The 22,856-nt window shown below is 36.9% G+C and overlaps 1 long non-coding RNA gene across 1 annotated transcript; it reads left to right on the forward strand.

Moving 5' to 3' along the window:
• The first annotated feature begins 229 nt into the window (after nt 1–229).
• LOC123593063 lies at nt 230–21,486 on the forward strand. Its single transcript, XR_006710094.1, has 2 exons — nt 230–354; nt 21,274–21,486. It is a non-coding gene; the product is annotated as an uncharacterized LOC123593063 (long non-coding RNA).
• The last annotated feature ends 1,370 nt before the right edge of the window (nt 21,487–22,856 follow it).

Below are 22,856 nucleotides of genomic sequence, written 5' to 3' on the forward strand. Positions count from 1 at the left end.
CACTGTTCCAAACAGGTTGGGCAAGTAATGTTTTCTCTATTCTTGCATTTGAGATCTTTGCCCATTTCTTTTACTATACAAAAATTAAGTAAATTTCTGCCCTTGAACCTATTTTAAAGTAAATGTTATATGTCCCAGTACTTTTTACCCTTCTGAGGAATGATTTCAGAAATGTTTCGGAAAAAGTCAACCTTTTACATCTCCACATGTGAACTTTGTTGCAGAGATAAAGCTGTCCATGGATCGCCTTTGGAGAGGATTTGCAAAGGCCAATGTGGTGCTGGTGACTACAGCATGAAGAGTTCCAGAATCTCCCTATGTTCCTGGCTTAAAAGGAACTTGGGATCCCAGGAGGTAAAGGAAAATTTTTGTTCTGATTATGTTACTGCATCTTCTTCATTGTCCTTCTGTAACCTGGAAATGCCTATTTATTAAATAATTACTGTGAAAAGTGGTGCATCACTTGCTCTCTATATGTACATCCAAATACTATATACAATTCAATGTAATTCTGAAAGACAGTGAGTCAGGGAGGCATTGCTTTTCTGTTAGGAGAAGTAGCCTTACCATAGCCACATACAGCAGAAGTATCAGAGCTGGGACTAAACTCAGATATCTTCTTCCAAGGTGATGCTCTTTTTGCTATGCTTCAGAGGAAGGGTAGTGTGGCAGGGGTAGCAATGGGACATAGGAGATACTACAGAAGTAGGCTCCAGTGGGAGGAGAGAAATGACACAGTTTCTAGGAAATGAGGGGCAATAAAGTAAGCATGCAGTAGAGGAGAGGGTCTTCCTCTCTTTTAGTTTTTGAGCATGAAATGCACCTCACTTAGGATCCAGAATTTTAACTTTCTGAATCCCCAGCAAACAAAGATGTAAGTCATTTATTAAGAAATTTTTTAAGTTGCTTTCCTGAAGGTTTTCAACCTTTCGGTTATGAATATAAAATTTTACCAGACTGTGATTTTGAAAAACATTATATTTTGTAAACCTAAAGCTAGGAAGTATGGATGGTTTGGGGAATCTTCTTTGTACCTTCTTTTATAAAAAAGAAAAAAATTATCAAAATTATGTGTACATCGTTAAGAAAACTAATAGGATAGAAGAATTTTCATTGTTCCACCTTTTCCCATCCCAGTCTGTAGAGGCAACCTGGACTTTTTGTTTTACATCTGTAAGTAAATATGCATTGAGCACAAATTCTGGAGTTTTTACCTTTAAACTTTTCATTCTTCTTGCTATGACAGATAATAGATGATATCTGAGGATATATGAGGATGCCATCTCCCACCTTTATTTCTCCCCATTTTCTTAATTTTTGAAAATTATATCACTATTCGATTTCTCATTTTTTTACCTTTATAAAGATACATTTTCATATAACCTCTACTTATTTTAGTTGTATTTCTTTGTTTTTAGTTTTAGACAGTGCCTCTAGACTCATCACTTTATATGATGAATATATTAACCCCCTACCCTTCCTTCCACCTGTTCCTTCCTTTTTCTACCTCCCAGCCTCTGAAGGCTGCATTTTTCACAAGACTGTTAACATTTTCATACCATTCTATAGCTGTTGTTAAGTTGTCTGTGTTTTGTGCATAACTCTAGATGTTAGAAATTAATAAATACCATTCAAGTTTTGTCTGTTTTAAATAATAATAGCTAATTGATTGCTTACAATGTGCCAGGCACCGTTCTAATTGCTTTGTATACAATAGCTCAGATTTCTTTACACATATAAATTAGTCCCCCCAAAATATTTTATAGGTATGGAAACTGAGATGTTGGCAAGTTAACTAACTAAAAGTGGTGGTCATGATTTATATTAGTATAGTCTTGCTCAGTGCATTTCTGTCTTCTTTTTTTTTTTTTTTTTTCTTTTTTTTTTTTTCTTTTTAAGGTAGGCTCCATGGCCAGCATGGAGGCCAACACAGGGCTTAAACTAATGACACTGAGATCAAGACCTGAGCTGGGATCAAGAGTCAGATGTTTAACTGACTAAGTCACCACACACCCCTTTGAGTTAGCTTTTGTTATGTACCAAATCACACCAAAATTTCAGTGACTTAAACCAGCACTATTTCTTTAGCTCATGATTCTATGGGCCAAAAATCTGGTCTGGCCTTAACTGAGTAGTTCTTTGGGGTTTGGCTGGTTTGCTCCAGCATCTGTAGGCACTGAGGTAACCCTGCTTCTGCAGGTTAGATGGATATTGGTTGGGGCAAAGAGGAAGAGTAGCCATGTGTATCTCATCACCCAGTGCTAGTCTGGTTTTGCTCAGATGACTGCTGGTAAGGTTCTGAAAGAGAGAGCAGAAGCAGGCCAGATGTCATGAGGCCTAGGCTTGGAAATGGCACACTGTCATTTCTGCTGCTTTCTATTGGCAAAAGAAGTCACATAATTGGCCCACATTCAAGAGTAAAGGAAATAGACTTCACTTGTTGTTGGGAATTGCTAGAAAGTTATGTTATAGTAGTGTGCTTATAGAGAAAGGTGGAGAATTGTGGCCATTTTGTATTCTGCCATGGTTCCCTTGACCATTACATGTATTGCTCTCTATTATATAAGTGTTATTCATTGGAGAGCCAATATGTGCTATGATTACATTTCAGTCTCTATAGTTTCAATGTTATCACTTAACATGAAGAATAAAATTGAAGAGACCTCTTTCACAGACTCCATCAGTTGCTCAATTATTATATTTTATTTTACTTTGTTTTATATTAGGCCATTTCTTTCCCATACATTCCCTCCCACCCAGGATTTATGATTGCCATCTTCCTCCTTAAGAAATAAATGCTTACTTTATTATACCTATGATGATTTATAGCTATTTGTTTACTTTTTCTAATGCTTATAATCCATACCTTTTTTTTTTTTTGTCTTGAAGATATTCCTGGATCCAAATGATTCTGGTTATAATTTGCACAGATTGCTTTGTAGGTTGTCACCCTGGGATTTCTTTCATGTATTTTTTTGGTTTGTTGTTTGTTCTTTGTGTCTTACATCATCTTTCTTGGTTTTCACTCATATTTTGCTGGGAGATAGCTTTAAGCAACTTCTACAGAATATAAGTAAACTTTCTGAGGCCTTATGTCAGAAAATGATTTGTTTTCTTTTTACATTTATCTGAAAATTTGTCAGGGTGTAGTTTTTTAGGATTGAAAAACTTTCTTTTGGTATTTTGAAAATCTTGCCCAACTGTCTTCTTGCTGCTACTTCTAATGAGAACTCTGACAGTAGCCTGACTCTTGTTCCTCTGTAGGTGCTGTGTTTTGTTTGTCCTCTGTTTCTCAGATGTTAGATTTCTCTCTCCTTTTTGTTTTGAAATTTCATAAAGTTGTGTTTAAGCATGGATCCTCTGTTAATGTCTGTTAGATCCTTTTGAATTTTTACGTCTTCAGCTTTGGGCAATTTTCATTTATTACTATTTTGCTAATAATCTTTCCTTTGTTTTCTCTGTTCTCGCTAGAATTCCTATTCATCACATGTTTGACTTTTTAGATTGATTCTCTCTATATGTTTATTTCTATCTTTTGTTCCACATTCTGGAAGAATTCCTCAGCTTTTAATTTTTTTTCAATCATGCTTTTAATTTTTTAGACCATTTTCTCATTTTCTGATTTTTGCTTTTTTCATTGCATTCTGTTTTTCTTTTTAGCTCACATGTCTTCTTGAACATTTGTGAGTATTATCTATGAGAGATTAATTTTTTTTTAAATCAGTTTCCTTCAGATTCAGTTTTTCTATTTGTTCACTTTGGCCTTTATTTTTCATGTAGTTAGTTTTCTTCAAATGACCTCTAATGTATGGGTATCTGTTCATATATTAGAATGAGAAAGTAGGTAGGCCCTCTGAGTTCCGTGTGTACAGGTAGACCTGTGTACTAGTCAACCAGTAGTCTTAACTCTAAAATGAGTGGGTGGGAAGCTATTCCTGACTGAGGGTGTACGAGAAGAGAGTGAGGGGTTGATCATTCATATAGAGAGACGTTTTATTAACCCTAGTTTTTCAGGCCACTTCCAAACCCCATCCACTCATTGGCTGATTTGTATTTCACAGTAACTCCAAGATTCTACTCCCTCAATGACTGAAATTCTCTTCACAAATATTCTAGTCTGTAACTTTCTCCCTTCTATTTCTGTTATTGACATTCTTTTATTTCTTTTCTATCTTAGGTATTTGTTGAAAATTTACTCCCTCAAACTTTAGAGAATATAATTCTCTATTATAGATTTACACCTCTTTTATTCCTTCAAAATAGTTTTAAGAGGTTCTGGAGAAGAAGGAAGGGGAAATGTGTACTCTCAGTTGGACACTTTTACCCAGAAGATTTCTCCATACCTTACTTTTCAAAAAGAAAAATCCTAACTTTAGGTATTCTACTTCAGAGGAATATTAAATCTTATTTAATTGATGAAGGGACCCTCTTTCATGTGGTAACATCTACGTTTGCTATATTTTTAGGTCTTTTTATCTAAAAGTTCTTAAAAAACAAAGCTGTTTATGCTTTAGTATCTACTTGGTTATAAATGAAAAACTCATATTGGTGTACTAATATACTATCCAGATATCATTATATTATTGAATATTATAGGACTGTTATATTCTCCTCTCCTAGCTGTCCTGGGATTATCTGATATATGGGACAAGAACTGTTAACATACATGTATATAAATATGCTTAATTAACATAGACAGATTTCTTGTCAGTGGTTGGTATATTAATCTGGCAAATCCTCCTTCTCTTATCCTGCCAAATTTTTGATCCCTTGAAAGTCTGCCAATCTAGTTCTTAATGGCTCTGAATATGGGGAATCCTTCATTTAGACTTTCTTGAAGCAGTGGCCTGCCTTCTTGTTGCTCTTATTGTAATTCTTTTGGATTGTTCTATTTCTTGCTTTCCCTGTTTAAAATCCTAGAAAGTCACTTCCTTCCTCACTGGGTTTATTCTCAAACCAAGCTCATATTTTATGAAGTTCTCTTTGAATTCTTCAGGGGATATGGCTTGCATGTCCTCACATTCTTTTCCTGTCTCTTGTGTAAATACATATAGCTCTGTGTCTTCATCATCAGCCAAAGGGTCCCTTAACATCCTCTTGAGAGTTTTCATATACACTTTCCCTGTGGTGGGGGAGGGGGGTGTTTTCTTTGCTGTTTACAGTAGCCTTTAGAAACACAGATTAGATAAACAAGAAGAGACCTTAGAAACTATTTGGACTTTCAATTTCTGCAATATTAGACCATTTGGGAGGGAATCAAGATGCAAGATTAATATTTCTTAGAGGTCTCATTCTATTAAATATGTATATATTCATTTAAGAATATACATTGAATTTTTTTTTGAATCCATGTATACTTGGTGTATTATGGTGGTCAAAGAGCATATATGGATTCTATTTAGGTGTTAATAAAATAATCACACAAATAGTGTAAGATTGAAAAAACTATTATGAGGAGAGACAGTGCCATATAAAGTGTCATGGTCTTGGAGGTTGAAGAAAGATCTATTAGGAAGTCATAGTTGACTATGGGAGGAATGACACAATTATATTTGCAATTATAAAGTTTATTCAGATTGACTGCGATGGGTGGGGGGCCAGAAAGGATTTGAGTGGAACAGTGAGAGAAATAGTCCAGTTGATGTATGATGGTAGTTTGGACTGAGATGGCAGGCAACACTGGAAATGGAAAAAAGGGGAAAAATGTAAGAGTTATTTAGAAGGTAAAATTGGCAAGACCTTATGATTGGTTACATGGTATCAAAGTGGAAGAGAGAAAGGTATCAAGGGTAATTTCAAGGCTTGAGTAGATAGATGGATGATGGTGCCATTCATTATGAGGGTCAGGTTTGGCAGGGAAAGAGATCATGTGTTGGATTCTGGACAAGTTAAATATAAAGGTTGGTTTCAAAATCTGAGTGGAAAGACCATGTAGACATTTAGTTACAAACAGACAGCTAAAGTTGTGGTTCTAGAATATTTCTGTTAGTCTACATCCTTCTAAGCCTTTGGTGTTGTCAGTGTTCTGGGCCAAAGCTTTTCTTTTCTTTTTTTTCTTTTTTTTTTTTTTCAACGTTTATTTATTTTGGGGACAGAGAGAGACAGAGCATGAACAGGGGAGGGGCAGAGAGAGAGGGAGACACAGAATCGGAAACAGGCTCCAGGCTCTGAGCCATCAGCCCAGAGCCCGATGCGGGGCTCGAACTCCCTGACCGCGAGATCGTGACCTGGCTGAAGTCAGACGCTTAACCGACTGAGCCACCCAGGCGCCCCATAGCTTTTCTAATAGGTGTGTAGTGCTACCTCATTGTTATTTTAATTTGTATTTCTCTAATGACAATGTGGTGTTGGGCATCTTTTCATATGTTTATTTTCCATCAGCTATCTTCTTTGGTGAGGTTACAGTCTTTGGTCCATTTTTTAATCAGGTTGTTTTCTTATTGTTGAGTTTTTAGAGTTCTTTGTATACTTTGGATAATAGTCTTTTATCAGATGTGTCTTCTGCAAATATTTCTCCCAATCTGTGGCTTGTCTTCTCATTCATTCTCTTGACATTGTCTTTTACCTCAGGGTTCATTTTTGATGTAAAATTTTATGTTCTGTGCTGTCTGGCTCTGTGTGCTGAGAAATACTTCTGGAATTTGGAAATTCATGTTGAAAGGTGAAGTAGCTTTTGTGAATTCTGAAGTACTCTCTGGAGTGACATTCTAAAATTGATGTCTTAGACTACCCTTGAAGGCTCATATTATATGTGTCAGCATTCACCCCCTCAAAGGGAGTTTTATGCTCTTGACATTGGGCAGGTTTGAGGTTTTGGCCATGAAGTCAGAGCTAAATATTGTTTGGATTCTGGGTCTCTCATTGGAGGTAATTTAAAACTTACTTCCACAAAAATTGAAAGCTACTGCAGTAGTGTAAGAGGTAATATAACTGGTGGAATGTGCATGTGATGAGGAGTAAAAACATCTGGTTTCTAGTGTGAGGGCCAATATGTGGTAGCTGATTACTTTGGTTAGATTAAGTCTTACAAAACTTATCTCCTTATCTGTACACTTGCAATAATATTAAATTAATAATAATACTAATTAGTAATATGCATTGAAGTTTCTTCCATGTCTTTTCATGGCTTGATAGCTTGTTTTTTTTTTAGTGCTGAATAATATTAGTTAACTAATAATATTGCAATGATTAATTTTATGTGTCAACTTGGGTAGGCCGTGGTACCCTGTTTTTGGTTAAACACCCATGTTAGTGTTGACCATGAAGGCATTTTTTAAGATGTGACTACCATTGAAATCAATAAACTTGATAATGTGGGTGGGCCTTATCCCAACAGTTAAAAGTAAGGGAAAAGATTGAGGTCCCCCAAAAAAGAAGGAACTCTGCCTCCAGATTGCATTTAGGCTTGGGACTACAGCATCAACTTTTTCCTAGTTCTCCAGCCCTGAAGATTTTGGACTTGCCAGCCTCCATAATTGTGTGAGCCAATTTTTAAAAATCTCTGTCTCTGTCTGTCTCTCTCTTACACACACACACACACACACACACACACACACACACACACACAAACATACACATACACTCACACACACAGTACTGGTTCTATTTCTCTGGAGAACTTTGACTAATACACCTAATACAACTGTCTAGTCATTATCACAGTATGATAAAATCAATGAATGAATGTAACTGTGCTATATAAACTTCAGAATACTACTCTGAAATATAAATGACATAAAACCCAAATATAGATAGAGACTTTCTTGTGTACAGGAGTGATCATTTCCTTGTACTATATTGATATTTGTTTGCCATATCCCACTTCTAAAAATTGTTACAAGGTTAAAGGGCAGATCTGGAAGCCAAAAATGAGCTTGGGAGGATCAGTGAAAACTTGGAATGAGGGTCAATGAAGAGTTGGAATGTGCTGGATCTCAGCAGTTTAAAGAAGAGAGGTAGTTGGTTATGAGCACAAGGAAGTAGATGAAATAAAGATTTCTGGATTCAGTCATTAAGAAGTAGAAGATGTAATTTCTTTCATAGAGTAGGTACTGTAGACCGGTGGTAGTGGATCTCTAGTGTATGGGCAAATCTAAGGTCATACAATGTTTTCTTGAAGGTTGTCTTTATAAAACGTATACTTTAGAAAGTATACTCTAGTGAGCTGTAAGACTCACACCCTGTAGAGTTATCTCAGAAACATTTACTTTCAAAGAGATATTATGCATCATCAAATGGCCAGGAAAGTTAATCCTTCAAGGTAGAAGGTCTATTTGTGAGTTTAAAAGTGAAGAAGACATTTTACTATCTTATTTCTTTGGTCAAATCTGTCTACAGATTGTATGGGAAAGTTCTTAATAAAGAAGTTAAATACAGAGAGATAAGAACTTTCCTTAATATACTATGCACATTTGATGCTATCAAGATTGGCAAATTTCCCAGATCAAAAGCTGCTATTAGCTCACTCTTTCTTTAGCCAACATATTTTCGTTCAAATTATCTACTGTGCACTGACATGCATGAGAAACATCAATTCCTAATAAAAGGTGGCCCAATATTAATTAATGTGCTATATATCTAAGGATCACTCAAGAATACAATTTAATAGAACTCCTTAAGGTAGTGTACTTAATAAATACCCTTTTATTTTTTGCAGGAACCTCACGACCGTATTTGTTTTTAATTGCTGGAATAAATGACTTCTGTTCGGATGGTTTTAGATAGATCCAACTAGAGTTGATTCCTTGATGCAAATGCTGATGTGCAAACAGCAAGAGGCTGAATGGCTGCATAATCAATAATGCATCTAAAGGCTTTCAACTGAGTTCAGTCAGAGTATCTATTAGACCTTGTCTCTCAATATCTCATCTCTCTAGCTAATTTTTCTAATGTTCCAGGGAAACTGGCTTCAGTAACTCACCTTACTTTGAGCAATAAGAAGAAAGAAATTAATCCTAGAGGGATGGACAATATCTTTCTACAATGGTTCTGTACATATATGAACCTGATGATGCACAACCAGTACATATTTAGAGTCTTTTATTTATTCAACAATATTTATTAAGTGCTTTCTAGATGTTAGGCATTGTTGGAAATAGAAGACAGGTAGGTTCTCTGATGTTTGTGTACTGTATGGTGGGAGAAGACATAAGATAAATAGGTAAACCAATAAACATACAAGACATTTTATAGCTATTACATATCAATTCTAAAAGATAATGAGATGAGTATTGTAATGTGGGGAATGGGACTGGCAGGACTAATTTTATAGAGTAGTCTTTATAGAGTAGGACTAATTTTATAGAGTAGTAGAGTAGCCTTTTTAAGGAAATGACTTTAAGCTGAAGATTTGGAAAAAAGAGAACTCCAAGGCAGAGGGAACCATAATCCAGAGACCCCGAAGTAGGATTAACAGTTAACCTTGAACACATGGGTATGGACTATGGGGAACCACTTATATGTCGATTTCTTTCAATAAATGCAGCATACTATTATAAATGTATTTTCTCTTCCTTATGATTTTATTTTTTTTTTAAGTTTATTTTTTATTTATTTTGAGAGAGATAGGATAGAAAGCAAGCAGGGGAGGGGTAGAGAGAGAGAATCCCAAGCAGGCTGCGTGCTGTCAGCACAGAACCCAATGCAGGGCTTGAACTCACTAACCATGAGATCATCACCTGAACTGAAATGAAGAGTCAGACGCTTAACTGACTGAGCCACCCAGGTGCCCCTTCCTTATGACTTTCTTAATAACCTTTTCTTTTCTCTATCTTACTTTATTGTAAGAATACATCTTATAATACACATAGCATACAAAATACATGTTAATTGACTCTTCATGTTAACATAAGCCTCCCCATTAACAGTAGGCTATTAGTAGTTAAGTTTTGGTTGAGCCAAAACTTGTATGTGGATTTTCAACTGCACAAGGGGTCAGTGCCCCTGACCTCTACATTGGTCAGAGCTCAACTGTAACATACTGAAAAAACAGAAAAGAAGCCTGCATGCCACAGTGCAGAGATTAGGGGAAGATTGTGCAGGGTCTTGAAGACTGTGATTGGGAGTTTGGATTTTATTCCAGCTACACTTGGAAGCCACTGGGGTGGCTTTTTTGAGTTGGGGATTGGTGTGATCTGCTTTTCCTTCCTTCTGCCACTTTCTCTTTGTACTTTTCCAGCCACTTAGCATTCAGCTTTTCCATGGATTTGGTAAGTCAGTATTGTAAATAATATGTTCTCTGGATAGTTCCTGTCTGTTCAAGTAGTTTCATTCTGTGAAGTGGTAGTTAGAGTATTGTTAATTCTTTTTATAATCACATAATTTCTCCAACATTTTTGGTTAAAAATCACATAAAGTATGATACTGTAATATTTCGTGAAGTGAAAGAATTAGTTCCTGTTATATTAGAGTTTGCACACTGATAGCCTATGAGTCATATTCAGTGCATAGACTTGTTTTATTTGGTCTGTTTGGAATTTTACAAATTGGGAGACTTAGCATAAACGTCTGGAGTAATGTGATGATCTTATTTGTATATACCCAATGGCCCATGTTTGGAAAATAGCATTAGAGAAAGAATTTACAAGAAGGGACTTAAGTCAAAACTAAAAGACAAACAGCCTAGGGGTGCAGATTGTACAAAGCCAAAGGAGATGAACATTCAGTGTATATGACTTGTAGTGTTTGGGAAACTGTCATATTACATAGTGCTTAAAGAGGTCTAATAACCCATATTATAGGGCTGCAAACCCCAGTTCTAAAGCTTTTCAAGTGTATGACCTTGGATAAATTATTTTATCTTCCTCTGCTTCCATTTTATTCTGTGTACAATGGGGATAGTAAAGTAGTACATTCTTCATAGGGTTGCTGTGAGGATTAAGTTATTAGTACCTATGAAGCATTTAGAATAATCCTGGTTACTTAGTAACATTCCATAAGTATTAGTTCATTTTACAGATTAAAAAAAAAATGGAAACACAAACAACTAATTGATATCATAGAAGTTAGCCAGTAAGTTAGTGGAAGAGTCAAATCCTCAGATCAGGTCTTTTAAGAAACTCCATTGACAGTATTTCAGGAGTAATTTGAATAGTTTGGCTTGGATACCAGAGCTGCCAGTTTTACCACTGATTAGCTCAATGTTTTATCTAAATCAGCAGTTCTCAATTTTTTGAATCTGAAGATGCTTTAACACTCTTAAAAATTACTGAGGATCCCGGAGAGCTTGTGTTTATGTGGCTTATAGCTATCAGTACCATATTAGAAATTAAAGCTGATAATTTTAGGAGCATCTGGGTGGCTCAGTCAGTTGAGCATCCAACTCATGATTTCGGTTCAGGTCATGATCTCAGGACTGTGGGATCGAGCTCCACTTCAGGCTCTGCACTGAGTGTGGAGCCTGCTTAAGATTTTCTCTCTTTCTAGGCACCTGGGTGGCTCAGTCGGTTAAGCATCCGACTCTTGAATTTGGCTGAGGTCATGATCTCATGGTTTGTGAGTTTGAGCCCATCATCAGGCTCTTTGCTGACAGTGTAGAGCCTGCTTGGATTCTCTCTCTGGCCCTCCCCCATGCTCTCTGTCTTTCTCTCTCAAGATAAATAAATAAACATTAAAAAAACAAACTCCTTTAGCTTAAAAAAATTATCTACCCCCTCCCCTGCTCTCTCATGCTCTGTCAAATTAAAAAACAAAAGCTGATAATTTTAAGAAAATTTACTCATTAATTCATTAAAAACCAAACCTGTTATACACTATTCATAAATAACATCTTTTTTTAATTTTTATTTTTGAGTTTATTTATTTTGAGAGAGAGAGAGAGAGCGCATGAGGGGCAGAGAGAGAGGGAAAGAGAATCCCAAGCAGGCTCTTCACCATCAGCACAGAGCCTGACATGGGGCTTGAACTCGTGAATAGTGCAGTCATGACCCAAGCCAAAATTGAGTTGTATGCTTAACCATCTGAGCCACCTAGGCACACCATAAATAACATTTTTATGCAAAATAACTGTTTCCAAAACAAGAGTATTTAGAGAAAGTGGAGTTACTTTTACAAATCTCTAATGTCTGGCACAAAGACATCTGGATTTTTATATCTGCAACTGCATTTAGTCCGTTGCAGTGTTACTATGGAAAATACCAGTGTACAGGCATCTTGTTATTAATATGAAAGTAGTTTTGACTTGACAGATTTTCCTATAGTCTCTGGGATCCCAAGAGGTCCATTGATCTAGGTAAAATTAGAGATTTGAGATAGAAAAGATACATACAATCTCTGTTCAAGTTCCAAATATACTTTAGAGGTGGAAACTCAATGACCAAGAGCACAACTTTCTAGGGTACAAACATGAAAATCAAACCTTTGTTACCTCTATAAGATTAATATCTGTACTTATATATCATTGCAACAAATGCCCACAGCCACCCCCAAAATATTCATTGCATTGTCTAATTATGAAATATTTTCTCTCCAATCCCCACCCCCACCCCAAGTTGTGTGTGTTGAAAGAGCTTAGGTGAAATAGAGATGGTGTTCAATTGGTCAAAAGTAAATTAATGAGTAAAAGCATGTTCTTTGAATTCTCAGGAAAATGAGAAATATGCCACATATTCACCTGTCTTCCTTTTTGTCTGTCCAAGCTCCTTTGGCTCTTCTGAGTGTTATATTAGTTTACTCTTTGATGAAAGTTGTGTAAATCCAGTGGTTTCTTTCTGTAGTTGGTAAGGTTATAGATGGAGCATTTGAAGGATAATTTCTACTTGGTAACAGATATAATGATCTGTGAGGAATTCAGTTCTCTTCTTATCCAATATATCTGATGACTGGCTGTTATTCAGAGGAAGAAAATTATTTATAATCAACCCAGCAAAGCACTGATATTTTAAGCTGGTACATAGAAAAGACTTTGGATGAACCATTTCTTATAATAGGGTTCATTCTGATGAGGCCTGAGTATTTGTGGACTCTTCAACAGGCTATGTATTTCATTTCTTCAGGCAAAGCTTGAAGTCCCACTTCCTCTATAAGTGCCCTCTCTAACATATTTATTCAACATTTGTTGGCTAGCTACTATGCCAAACACAGTGGTAGATACTGGTGACTTAAAGATGAATGTCCAAACTTTATGTATTTCAGGGGTTCAAGAGATAGTTATATGAATAAATTATTTAGGAGCACCTGGGTGGCTCAGACAGTTAAGTGTCTGACTCTTGATCTTGGCTCAGGTCGTGATCTCACAGTTTGTGAGACTGAGCCCTGTGACAGCCTCTGTGCTGACAATGCGGAGCCTGCTTGGGATTCTCTCTCTCCTTTCTCTCTGCCCCTCTCCCCTCAAAATAAATAAATAAACTTTAAAAAGTAAGTAAATCATTTACCTAAATGTACTTAAATTATTTACTAAATTATTAAATATTTACATATTTAAATATGTGTGAAAATTCTGTAATAGAGACATGAGAACACAGTATTTTGGAAGGTAAGCAAGGTGGGGCGACTGATTCCCCAAGATTTGTGAAAGGTTTCTCACAGGAACTGGGTCTGGCAGGGATTCGAGGCAAATGAGGAAAGGGCATTATTGACAAAAGTAGCAGAATGAGTAGAGGCTTGGAGTGTGAAAAAGCTTGAGGTGTTCAGGGAATGTCCATGAGACTGGAGTTAGGGTGCAAGTGAATGGAGGCTGGGGCAGGGCTGAAAAGGAAGGCTGTGGTCACACTGAGACAGATCCTAGGGGCTGAAATGAAAAAAAGGGGGGGGGAGGGGATTTACACTTAACCTTTAATCCAGAAGGAAACATCAGTGGGCTATTTTTTGTTGAGATGTATATTTTAGAAAGATTCTTCTGGTAGTGAATGGGCAGGAAGTGTAATGCATTAGGGAATGGAAGCAATGGTCCAAATGAGATAAAATTGTTTCCTTCACTGAAGCAGTCACTGTGGGAACAGGAGAGAGGCAGTAGGGACAGAATTGAGAAGTATTTAGAAGCTAGAATCAAACATGGATCGGATATGGAGAATGAGAGCGACAGTCTTAAGGGCTGCTTGTAGAAAACTGAACTGGTGAATTACAATTAGAATGATTACTATTATAGAAAACTGACACAATAATAGAAAGTAGTAGAAATTATTATTTTTTTGAAACATGCTGAATTTGACCTATGTTTTATCTAGATGGCACTTGGAAATACAGGTTTCAAAAGAGAGGCTGAGAAGTTGTGTTTTTCTTCTAGAAATTTCTGTAATATGCTCAATCTATGCTACACATGAAGTTGATGACAAACATTTCGCTATCATTTCTACATATGTCTTGTGTCTTCAGCTAGAAATAAAATTTTCAAATTTTGGGTCTCTAATAGTAAGCTTTCAAAACAAGGGATTGGGGTGTGGGCAAAATAGGAAAGGGATAAAGAGGCATGGATTTCCAGTTATAAAATAAATAAGTCATGGAGAAGCAATGTACAGCATAGGTACTGTAGTCAATAATATTGTAATAACTTTGTATGGTGACAGATGGTAACTAGACTTATTGTGGGGATCACTTCATAATATATAAAAATATTGAATCCCTGTGATGTACACCTGAAACTAATAGGATATTGTATGCCAATTATACTTCAATAAGAATAAAATAAAATAAAATACAGGACAGGAATGATGGATTCTGTCTTTTTTATTTTCCCAACGTGCCCAATACTGAGCAAGGTACAAGTTAGGAAAAAAGCACCTGAAGTCTTTAATGTCTGAAGACAGAATCAGACACTTAAAGGCATAAAGAATATTTTAGAAAATTGAACAATTAAAGAAATTCTGAGAATTAAACAACAACAAAAAAAGAAAATCCCTCCTAAGGATTCTTAGTAAGAACTAGGGAGAAAAATGAAGGATATGGACAGTGAAGGTCTTTTATTTTTGGTACTAACATTGATTTGAAGAACAATGGTTGTTAGGAAGGTATTTTTTTAGAAGAGAATTTTAAAAATATAAAATACTTGTAATATTACATAGAGGAAATCTCAACAAAAAACATCATTGAAGGTTAACATGCTGATTGAACTTGATTTCAGTAAAAAATCTTGGTCTCTAAACAGACGCTAATTCAACAAAAGTGTTATTTATTATAACTAGAATGAAACAAAGATTGCCAACTTAAATACCTTAAAAATAACATTCTGGGAGTTTTATACTTCATAAAGTGAGGATACTGGCCGTTGATTGATGGAAGGGTATATTCTTACTGTACAGAGACAGATATAAGCTTGATGGAATGTACTAGGTTTTTTTTTTTTGTATGGCTATAATGATGAATTTATTGAGTAAGTTTCTATTTTGTTTTATTTTCAGGCTATATTTTGTTTTCTCTCTATCTCCTGTCCATGCATCATCACTACATCTGTGGTTATTTTTTTAAACACTTTCTTTACTTTGTAACAGATACTGGTTTGCTTCAGAAACTGCTAAAATATTTAAGTTCCAATCAACTTTAGGGAGCATAGACTTTAGGTGGTTCATATCTGATCCATACCATTAATTTAACGTTGTTTAGATACTATTTTTATTCAAGCAGATATCGCTTAAGAGAACATGCCAGGTGAATGAGATGGTGTCGTATCTCTTTTAAATAAAAGTCTTGCTAAGACTTGTGCCTGGGGAAAGGCTGGTACAATTAAAATCAGTGACTCTTTCACCTCTCTTTGCTCTGTGAAGCGTAAGAGGAGGAGGCACTGGGAAGCTTTGACAAGGAGAGTGGGGACTTTAATTGAGGGCAAGTGGGGCTCAGGCCCTGTTTCCTAATTGTAGAAATTCCTTCAAACATCCAAATACACTGCAATTTACTAGAGGGCGAAGCCCGCTTAAATAAAGGACCATTTGATTTAAAGAAGTTTAAAAGGCCTTTTCTTTAGCCAGACATCTACATATCATATTTTATATTTCTGGAGAATCTAAGATTCTGAATGTGGAGCTGTGCCTTGCCATTTTTTCCTTGCTTGGATCTATTTTGGTGTGTATATGAATGTGCCTCTATCTTCCTGTGCACGGACCCACAGTTTGCTTTTCAGTATAGAGGAGAGGTTTCTGAGGACCAGCACTCTTCATTTCTAGGTACTATGACATATATTACTTTTATAGTTTCCATCTTGCTATTTCGATAAATTAAGAAATATGATCACAGGGCAACTGGAGTTAATAACCAATTTTAGAAGGATATTGCCTAAATGGTTTCTCAATTATGTTCCAATTGGTTCCTTGTGTTGATAAAATGAAAGCCTCCTTAACAGTAGAGTTTGAATTGTAAAGTTGAGCTGAAGTTTGAAGATTCTTGCTATCCTTTAACATTTAATGACACTCAATTTTCTTGGCTCATATTTTTGACATAGTGCTCCATGTTTTATCTGTCATAGACACATTCCTGCTTGGGCCTCTGGGCCAAATGAACTCCACCTATTAAATTTTGTGGTGTACTACTCAATTGTTCTTTTATTTAGTAGGTCATTATTAATTTAATGAATCTGTCCTAGTCCCTTTCACACATGGTATCATAGGTGGAGAAAGGATTCAAAGGTTCCTACAGTATTGATGAAGATTTTCTTGTCATGTGAATGCCATACAAGCAGCCCTGCAGCCAGCATTTCTTGGTGGCCAAATATAAAGCCTTCTAATTAGGAGTATGTGATGCTAAAATGAAAACATTATCAAACCAGCTGTACTGTGTGTACAGATTTTCTGTTTTTATTCATGTGTGTGCATCTATTACAAACATAGCACAAATAGAATATAAAAATAAGTTAACACTCACAGCCAAACCTGTTAAATTTAGTTCAACAAATTGTATGAAACCCTCCATCTGTTTGCTACATTATCCTCACAATGATAATAGGCAAGGCAGATTTGCTAGCTGAGTTTTATAGAGAGAACGGCTTGTTCAAAAAAATATATAATAAGCTCCCCTAAATGAAACCAAACCAAACAGCATTATTTTCTTCTCTGTGGCTTTGAGTGTTTATGTTGTGATATTACATTTACACAGATGTTATTCTTGATCTGTTGTGCCAAAGGATGACTTTGAAGCTCATTTATCAATAATTATTGCTTTGACCAGTATGAGTCTTCCAAAAAAGCAAACAAGTAGGAGGAACAGATCTTTTGATTTCTTTAGTAATGGGTCATGAATAGCTGTTTTCTACCTTTTGTATCTTTTCTCCATGGTTTGCTCTTGGTGTTGCAAGTACATTTGTATTTTGAACACAGAAGGACACAACGGTCTTTATCATGTAATAGTTGATAAGTGGAATAATATTTGCATCCTAGGGTTACTGAGGATTGTGTGGGACAAAGAAGTACCTAGTATGAGTGCTAAATTTTCAGCCGATGAAAAACTTAGCTTATCGCCCAGCACCCACATTTCATTTAATGGTAATTGTGACTTGTTGGGGACATTTCAGAAATACCATGTCAGAATTCTTCTGATTATTGTTTTGTGAATGGCTAACTTAACTTTCAAATCTCTTCCTCAGACTCTTTAAAACCTTTTTCATTTTTTTTTTTAAATTTTTTTTTTCAACGTTTATTTATTTTTGGGACAGAGAGAGACAGAGCATGAACGGGGGAGGGTCAGAGAGAGGGAGACACAGAATCGGAAACAGGCTCCAGGCTCTGAGCCATCAGCCCAGAGCCCGACGCGGGGCTCGAACTCACGGACCGCGAGATCGTGACCTGGCTGAAGTCGGACGCTTAACCGACTGCGCCACCCAGGCGCCCCAAAACCTTTTTCATTTAAAATGAAGAGTTCCTATTATGTGTGAAACACCTGGGTGCTGGATATATAGGGGCCAAAGATAAATGAATCATATGATCTGTATAGGTTCAAATGTTTACTCGGAACTCTAGGCACACTTTTACCCCATAAACACTGATTTGCTTTTCAGTTTTTGGGTATTTTGATTATGTGTCTGGAAAAAAATTTAAAACCTGTTAAGAAGGCATAGCTACATCTAATGTTATTCATTATTTTTATTCCTTTTTATTTATTATGAATTGTTTTCTACATAAGCGGGGTTGGAGGCATTCCATAGAAATGTTTGTAAATCCTGCTCTTCAGGAATAGGTGGGTTGAGAAAACTAGATGCTAAACTCTTCTACCTAATAATGTAAAGGGCCTTCTTAAATGGAGGCAGTGTTGCATTGAACAGGTATTACTGTTCACTATCTTCATTAGTAAACCAGTTTTCCCAAGTTCCCTAGGTGTTAGGGCCACATTTCCCTTTGCATTGAAATTGAAATTCCTGGTACATTGAAATGCATTGAAATAGTATAGCTCCTCACAGTCAATATAACCACAGGAAGGCTTGTCTTTAGGTTTTTATCCCCTACGAATCTGGGAATTCCCGAGGATCACATACATATTCTCCAAATCCTATTTTGGGGGATGCCTGCAGCCTCAGACTTTGTTCTGGCTCTCTCAAGTCCCATTTGGGAGTCTTGTGGCAAGGTTCTCCAGGCTGCTGCCATATTCCCTTCTGATTCTGTTCCGTATGTGAACACACACCCTGCATCTGATTCTCTGTAGCACAAATGTAGATTCCAACATTTTACAAACTCTGCTGAAGGACTGCAGACTACTTAGAAAATTACAACACAGAAAAAATTTTAAACCAGACTGTGCATATTATAACTCCTAGAGTTATAGGCCATATTCCTCCATAGAGTGCCTGTGCCTGGTTTTGCTTCTCCTTTGCCAACCCAGTGGCCATCTTTATCTTAACAAGGTGAGTCCTTTGGCTAGGATTCTCCTGTTCAGCACTGTGACACCCAACTTTCTCTTGAGCTGCAAAGAAAAAGGAACAATAAAAAATTTTCTATTTGGGGTCTCCTGGGTGGCTCCATTGGTTAAGTATCCAACTCTTCATTTTGGTTCAGGTCATGATCTTACGGTTCATGAGATTGAGCCCCATTGCGGGCTGCATGCTGACAGAGCATAGCCTGCTTGGGATCCTGTCTCTTCCTTCTCTCTGTTCCTCTCCTGTTCACGCTCTTTCTTTCTCTCTCTAAAAATAAATAAATAAAAGCGTTTAAAAATTAATTTTTTTTTCTATTTACCTCTAGGCTCCAGTTCATGCCCCAGTAAATCCATAACCTCATTCTCAATGCAACACTACCTCCATTTAAGAAGGCCTTTTATATTATTAGGTAGAAGAGTTTAGCATCTAGTTTTCTCAACCCACCTATTCCTGAAGGGCAGGATTTACAAACTCAGATATCTTTGAAACCTGTTAAATGTAAATGGATGATATGGGCTAGATAGAAGAAAAAGTATGCTATCCTCAGTTTTTCTTGAAATAAATGGGTAGACCTTTTGGTGTATGTTTTATTATTCAGCCTTTAATAGTGTCATCTTAAGTGTGATGACAATTGTCATCTGACACAAATAGTGAATAGGGAAAGATGGGACCGTGGCAAATGGAGAGCACATACTTCAGCTGTGCTCATTATACTATAAGAGAGCATGGTGCTGGTGTTCCCAACCCTCCCAGCATTTTTGAAACACACCAGAAATCCATATTTCCAAGTGTTAATGTATTTAAATGTTGTTGCTTTTTGGTTTGTTAAATTCTAAAATTTTAAAAACACTATGAGGATCAGTACTGTATATTTTAACTAGACATGTCTGCACGCTGGATCTGAGCTTAGGCTGCTATTTTGCAACTTCTGTTGTTGAAAAGAATTTGGGCTTCACCTTTGCAAAACCAAAAGGCAAAAAAGTCAGTGGATGTTTTTTGTTTTTGTTTTTGTTTTGGCCAGCTTATCTACCCATAAATAGCGCTTTCATTTTCCCTCAGAGGGATGGAGCAAAGAGGTGTGACATTATAATAGCATTTTATTCCTGCTGTATAGACAAGATGAAGATTTGGGGAAGAATGGTAGTTAACCTGAGGATTGTTGAATGTGTGTGTAGGAATCAGTGAGAAATAGCTGAACAGACACGGGGAGTTGAAATCAGACAGATTTAGGCTTAAACTCAGCTTTGACTTTGAAGTGTGTAACTTGGTGTAAAGGACTCTGTGAGTCACTTTTCTCTCTATAAAATGGGAATAATAAAACTTACCTTTCATGAAAATTCATACAAATGGCTGATCCATAGTAAGGTTTAAATATGTCATTATTTTTCTTTCCACCTCTTCCTTAATTTCTACATTTGTCTTAGTTCTGATATCAGAACTCTTAAGTTTGTTTTGTTTCTGTGTAGGTTTTGCAAATGTGTAGAGGTGGGATGGCTATCTCAATAAGTTCTAATGAGTTATTAGTTTCATCAGATGGCAGACTGTCTGGTCTCTTGCCCAGGATAAGTTATGGCGCACCCTGCCCGCCCGCCAGTACATTTTGTTGTGTTCCGAGTACTGAGTTAGTTAATCCATCTTGCTGTGCTCACTTGACATGTAATGACTGGTCCTGCTGACATAACCTTAGCAACCTTATTGTGCATCCAGAGCAACCAATTAGCTCCTCCACCAATTATACCTTTGATTGTTTTACTAGTTGCACGCATTTCTCTGTTATATTGCCATTCATATCATTCTTAGTGGAATTTGGGGCAGAAAAGCTGCCATCTTTTTCTTTCTTTGCTTGTAATTATTGGTATGTACAAGCTAGTATGAAGCAGTCTGGGGAAAACACAGGTTGGGTATCAGGATAACTGTGTTCCAGTAGCAGAAGGTCTGCTATTAGCTGTATGCTATTAATTAAGTCACCTGATTCTTGGGTGGTTGGTTATCTCACTTGTAAATCAAAGTTAATAGTGTTTGCCTTGCTTATCTCTCTGGGTTGTCATGAGATAATAGCTGTGAGGAATTTCACTGTATAAATGTAATGTGATTAAAAAATAAAGGGCATGATTTTAAACTTTTAAGGAAGAGAGCAGAGGTTCTCAAACTTTGCTGTGCATTATAATCACCCGGGGGAACTTAAAAAACTCATCCTCAAACACAACCATTCAATTAAAACAGGTCCTAGGGGTGGCACCGGTCATTGTTAGCTTTTCTTCCTAGGTGATCCAATTTGTAGCCAAGTTTGAGAACCAGTACTTCAGCATCTTGCTCTTAGAATGTGGTCCCTGGTCCAACAGTTATTAGCAGCATCCGGAAGCTTGTTAGGACTGCAGAATGTCAGGCCCACTCTAAACTTACTGATTTAAAATCTGTATTTTAGAAGGATGTTCAGGTGATTCAGTCACATGTTAAAATTTGAGAAACATTGCTTTAGAGGTTAATTCATGTGTTTTGTTTTGCAGTTGAGGAAATCCAGAGATGTTAAGATTTTTACAGGCCTATCACCTTTGAGAACAGTGTTCATGAGATGGAGACACTGACTGAAAACTACACTTTGAATATTTTGGGAGAGAGTGGAACAGTTAGCAATTTGATTGTGCTTGGTATCAAGTTTCTTATGAAAATCTCCCACCCCCAAAGCACAGATTCTAATAAAACAAAATTATAAAATAAGACTTTCCTGCTCTTCATTAGCTGATGGATTAGTTTCAAAACACCATGGTGTCGGATAAGAATACTAATATACAGCATGTTTAATAATTTTTTTTTTCTTACAGTTACCAACTTGAAGTTTGGGGGAAGGGGGAAGCCCTGGGAATTTGGGGATGCAGGTAATTGTGTAAGTGACGGGCTGAAGATTCAGAAGACAGAGCTTATGCTGGGCTCTGTGCCGTAACTGATCTAGCCAGAGTATAGAGGAAGCTGGAGAGAAAATGCAGGCTGGGCTGTTGTTGATCTGTCCAGTCAAAAACCACCGTGGGTGTAGAATATGTGTGCCATGCACGTTGAAATGTGCTGTTTTAAATTTCCTGGGGCAGCACTTGTTAGAGGCAATCAGTATGTTGGACTCATCAGGCTTCTTAGTAATATGTACCTACGTCTCTCCTCCTCTTACACCCGCTGTGCCACTGATTATACTGTAAGTAATGGCAGCTTTGCCTTGGGAAGTTATGGATATGCTACAGACGGGGGCAACCCATCTGTGAAGGTGTGTAAATTTCAAATTGCTAGTTGCAGGTCCTTGCAAGAAGGCCATGGGGAGCAGGAGGGAGAGAACCGCAGTGGGAGTGACACCCAAAGCCACAATAATTTCTGACGATTAACTTCCAGTTTTTCACATCAGCTATTATGTATGTTTTCAGGATCATAGACAAAATGATTGCTTTGCTGGATGGAAAATCTGGCACTCTAAAACTATCTAATTTTCCTCACATGATATCATGATATGTCTGGTAGCACTCTTTGTAGCTAAAGCTTCACTCTCTTCCTCCTCCTTCCTGTTTTTTCCTGTATTTGATATCCCTTCCTTTTATTCATTAATTACTAAGGATTTCAGCCTGAAACGAAGATAGTGAGTAGTATGGTAGCATCAGTGGGCTTCAGAGCTTCCTGTTTCTGTGGTAAGAAACGTGTGCCTGTGCGGGTGAGTGTGTGTTTGTATCTGTTTGGGAGAGGATTCCTGTAGACCGAGAATGATGTTATTGGGGCTAGAATACATTTAGAAAACTTGAATGGAATGAGTGACTCAGCCAAGAGGGAATAGGGACTGTGGTGGACCAGACAGCATCTAGCCTGTCTTAGGGATCAAGCCACCAGCCAGCTCCACCAATTGTGGCTAGAAAGAGTGGAAGCCCAGTGCTGTGAGAGCTTTTCATTTTTTAAAGAGAAGCTGAAAATTAAAATTTTATGTGATTTCTGATATCTAAGTGTTCATAATTAGTTTAGTTTTCTTTTTAACACTATGGATGCCAACTGCTATCAGGCCAAAAGCCATGTCTGGGGGCTAGACTGGGCCTGGAGCGCAGCTGTTAGCAAACTTGAGTTA

This window comes from Leopardus geoffroyi, chromosome D4 (assembly GCF_018350155.1).
Source record: "Leopardus geoffroyi isolate Oge1 chromosome D4, O.geoffroyi_Oge1_pat1.0, whole genome shotgun sequence".
In the NCBI taxonomy this organism is placed as follows: domain Eukaryota; kingdom Metazoa; phylum Chordata; class Mammalia; order Carnivora; family Felidae; genus Leopardus; species Leopardus geoffroyi.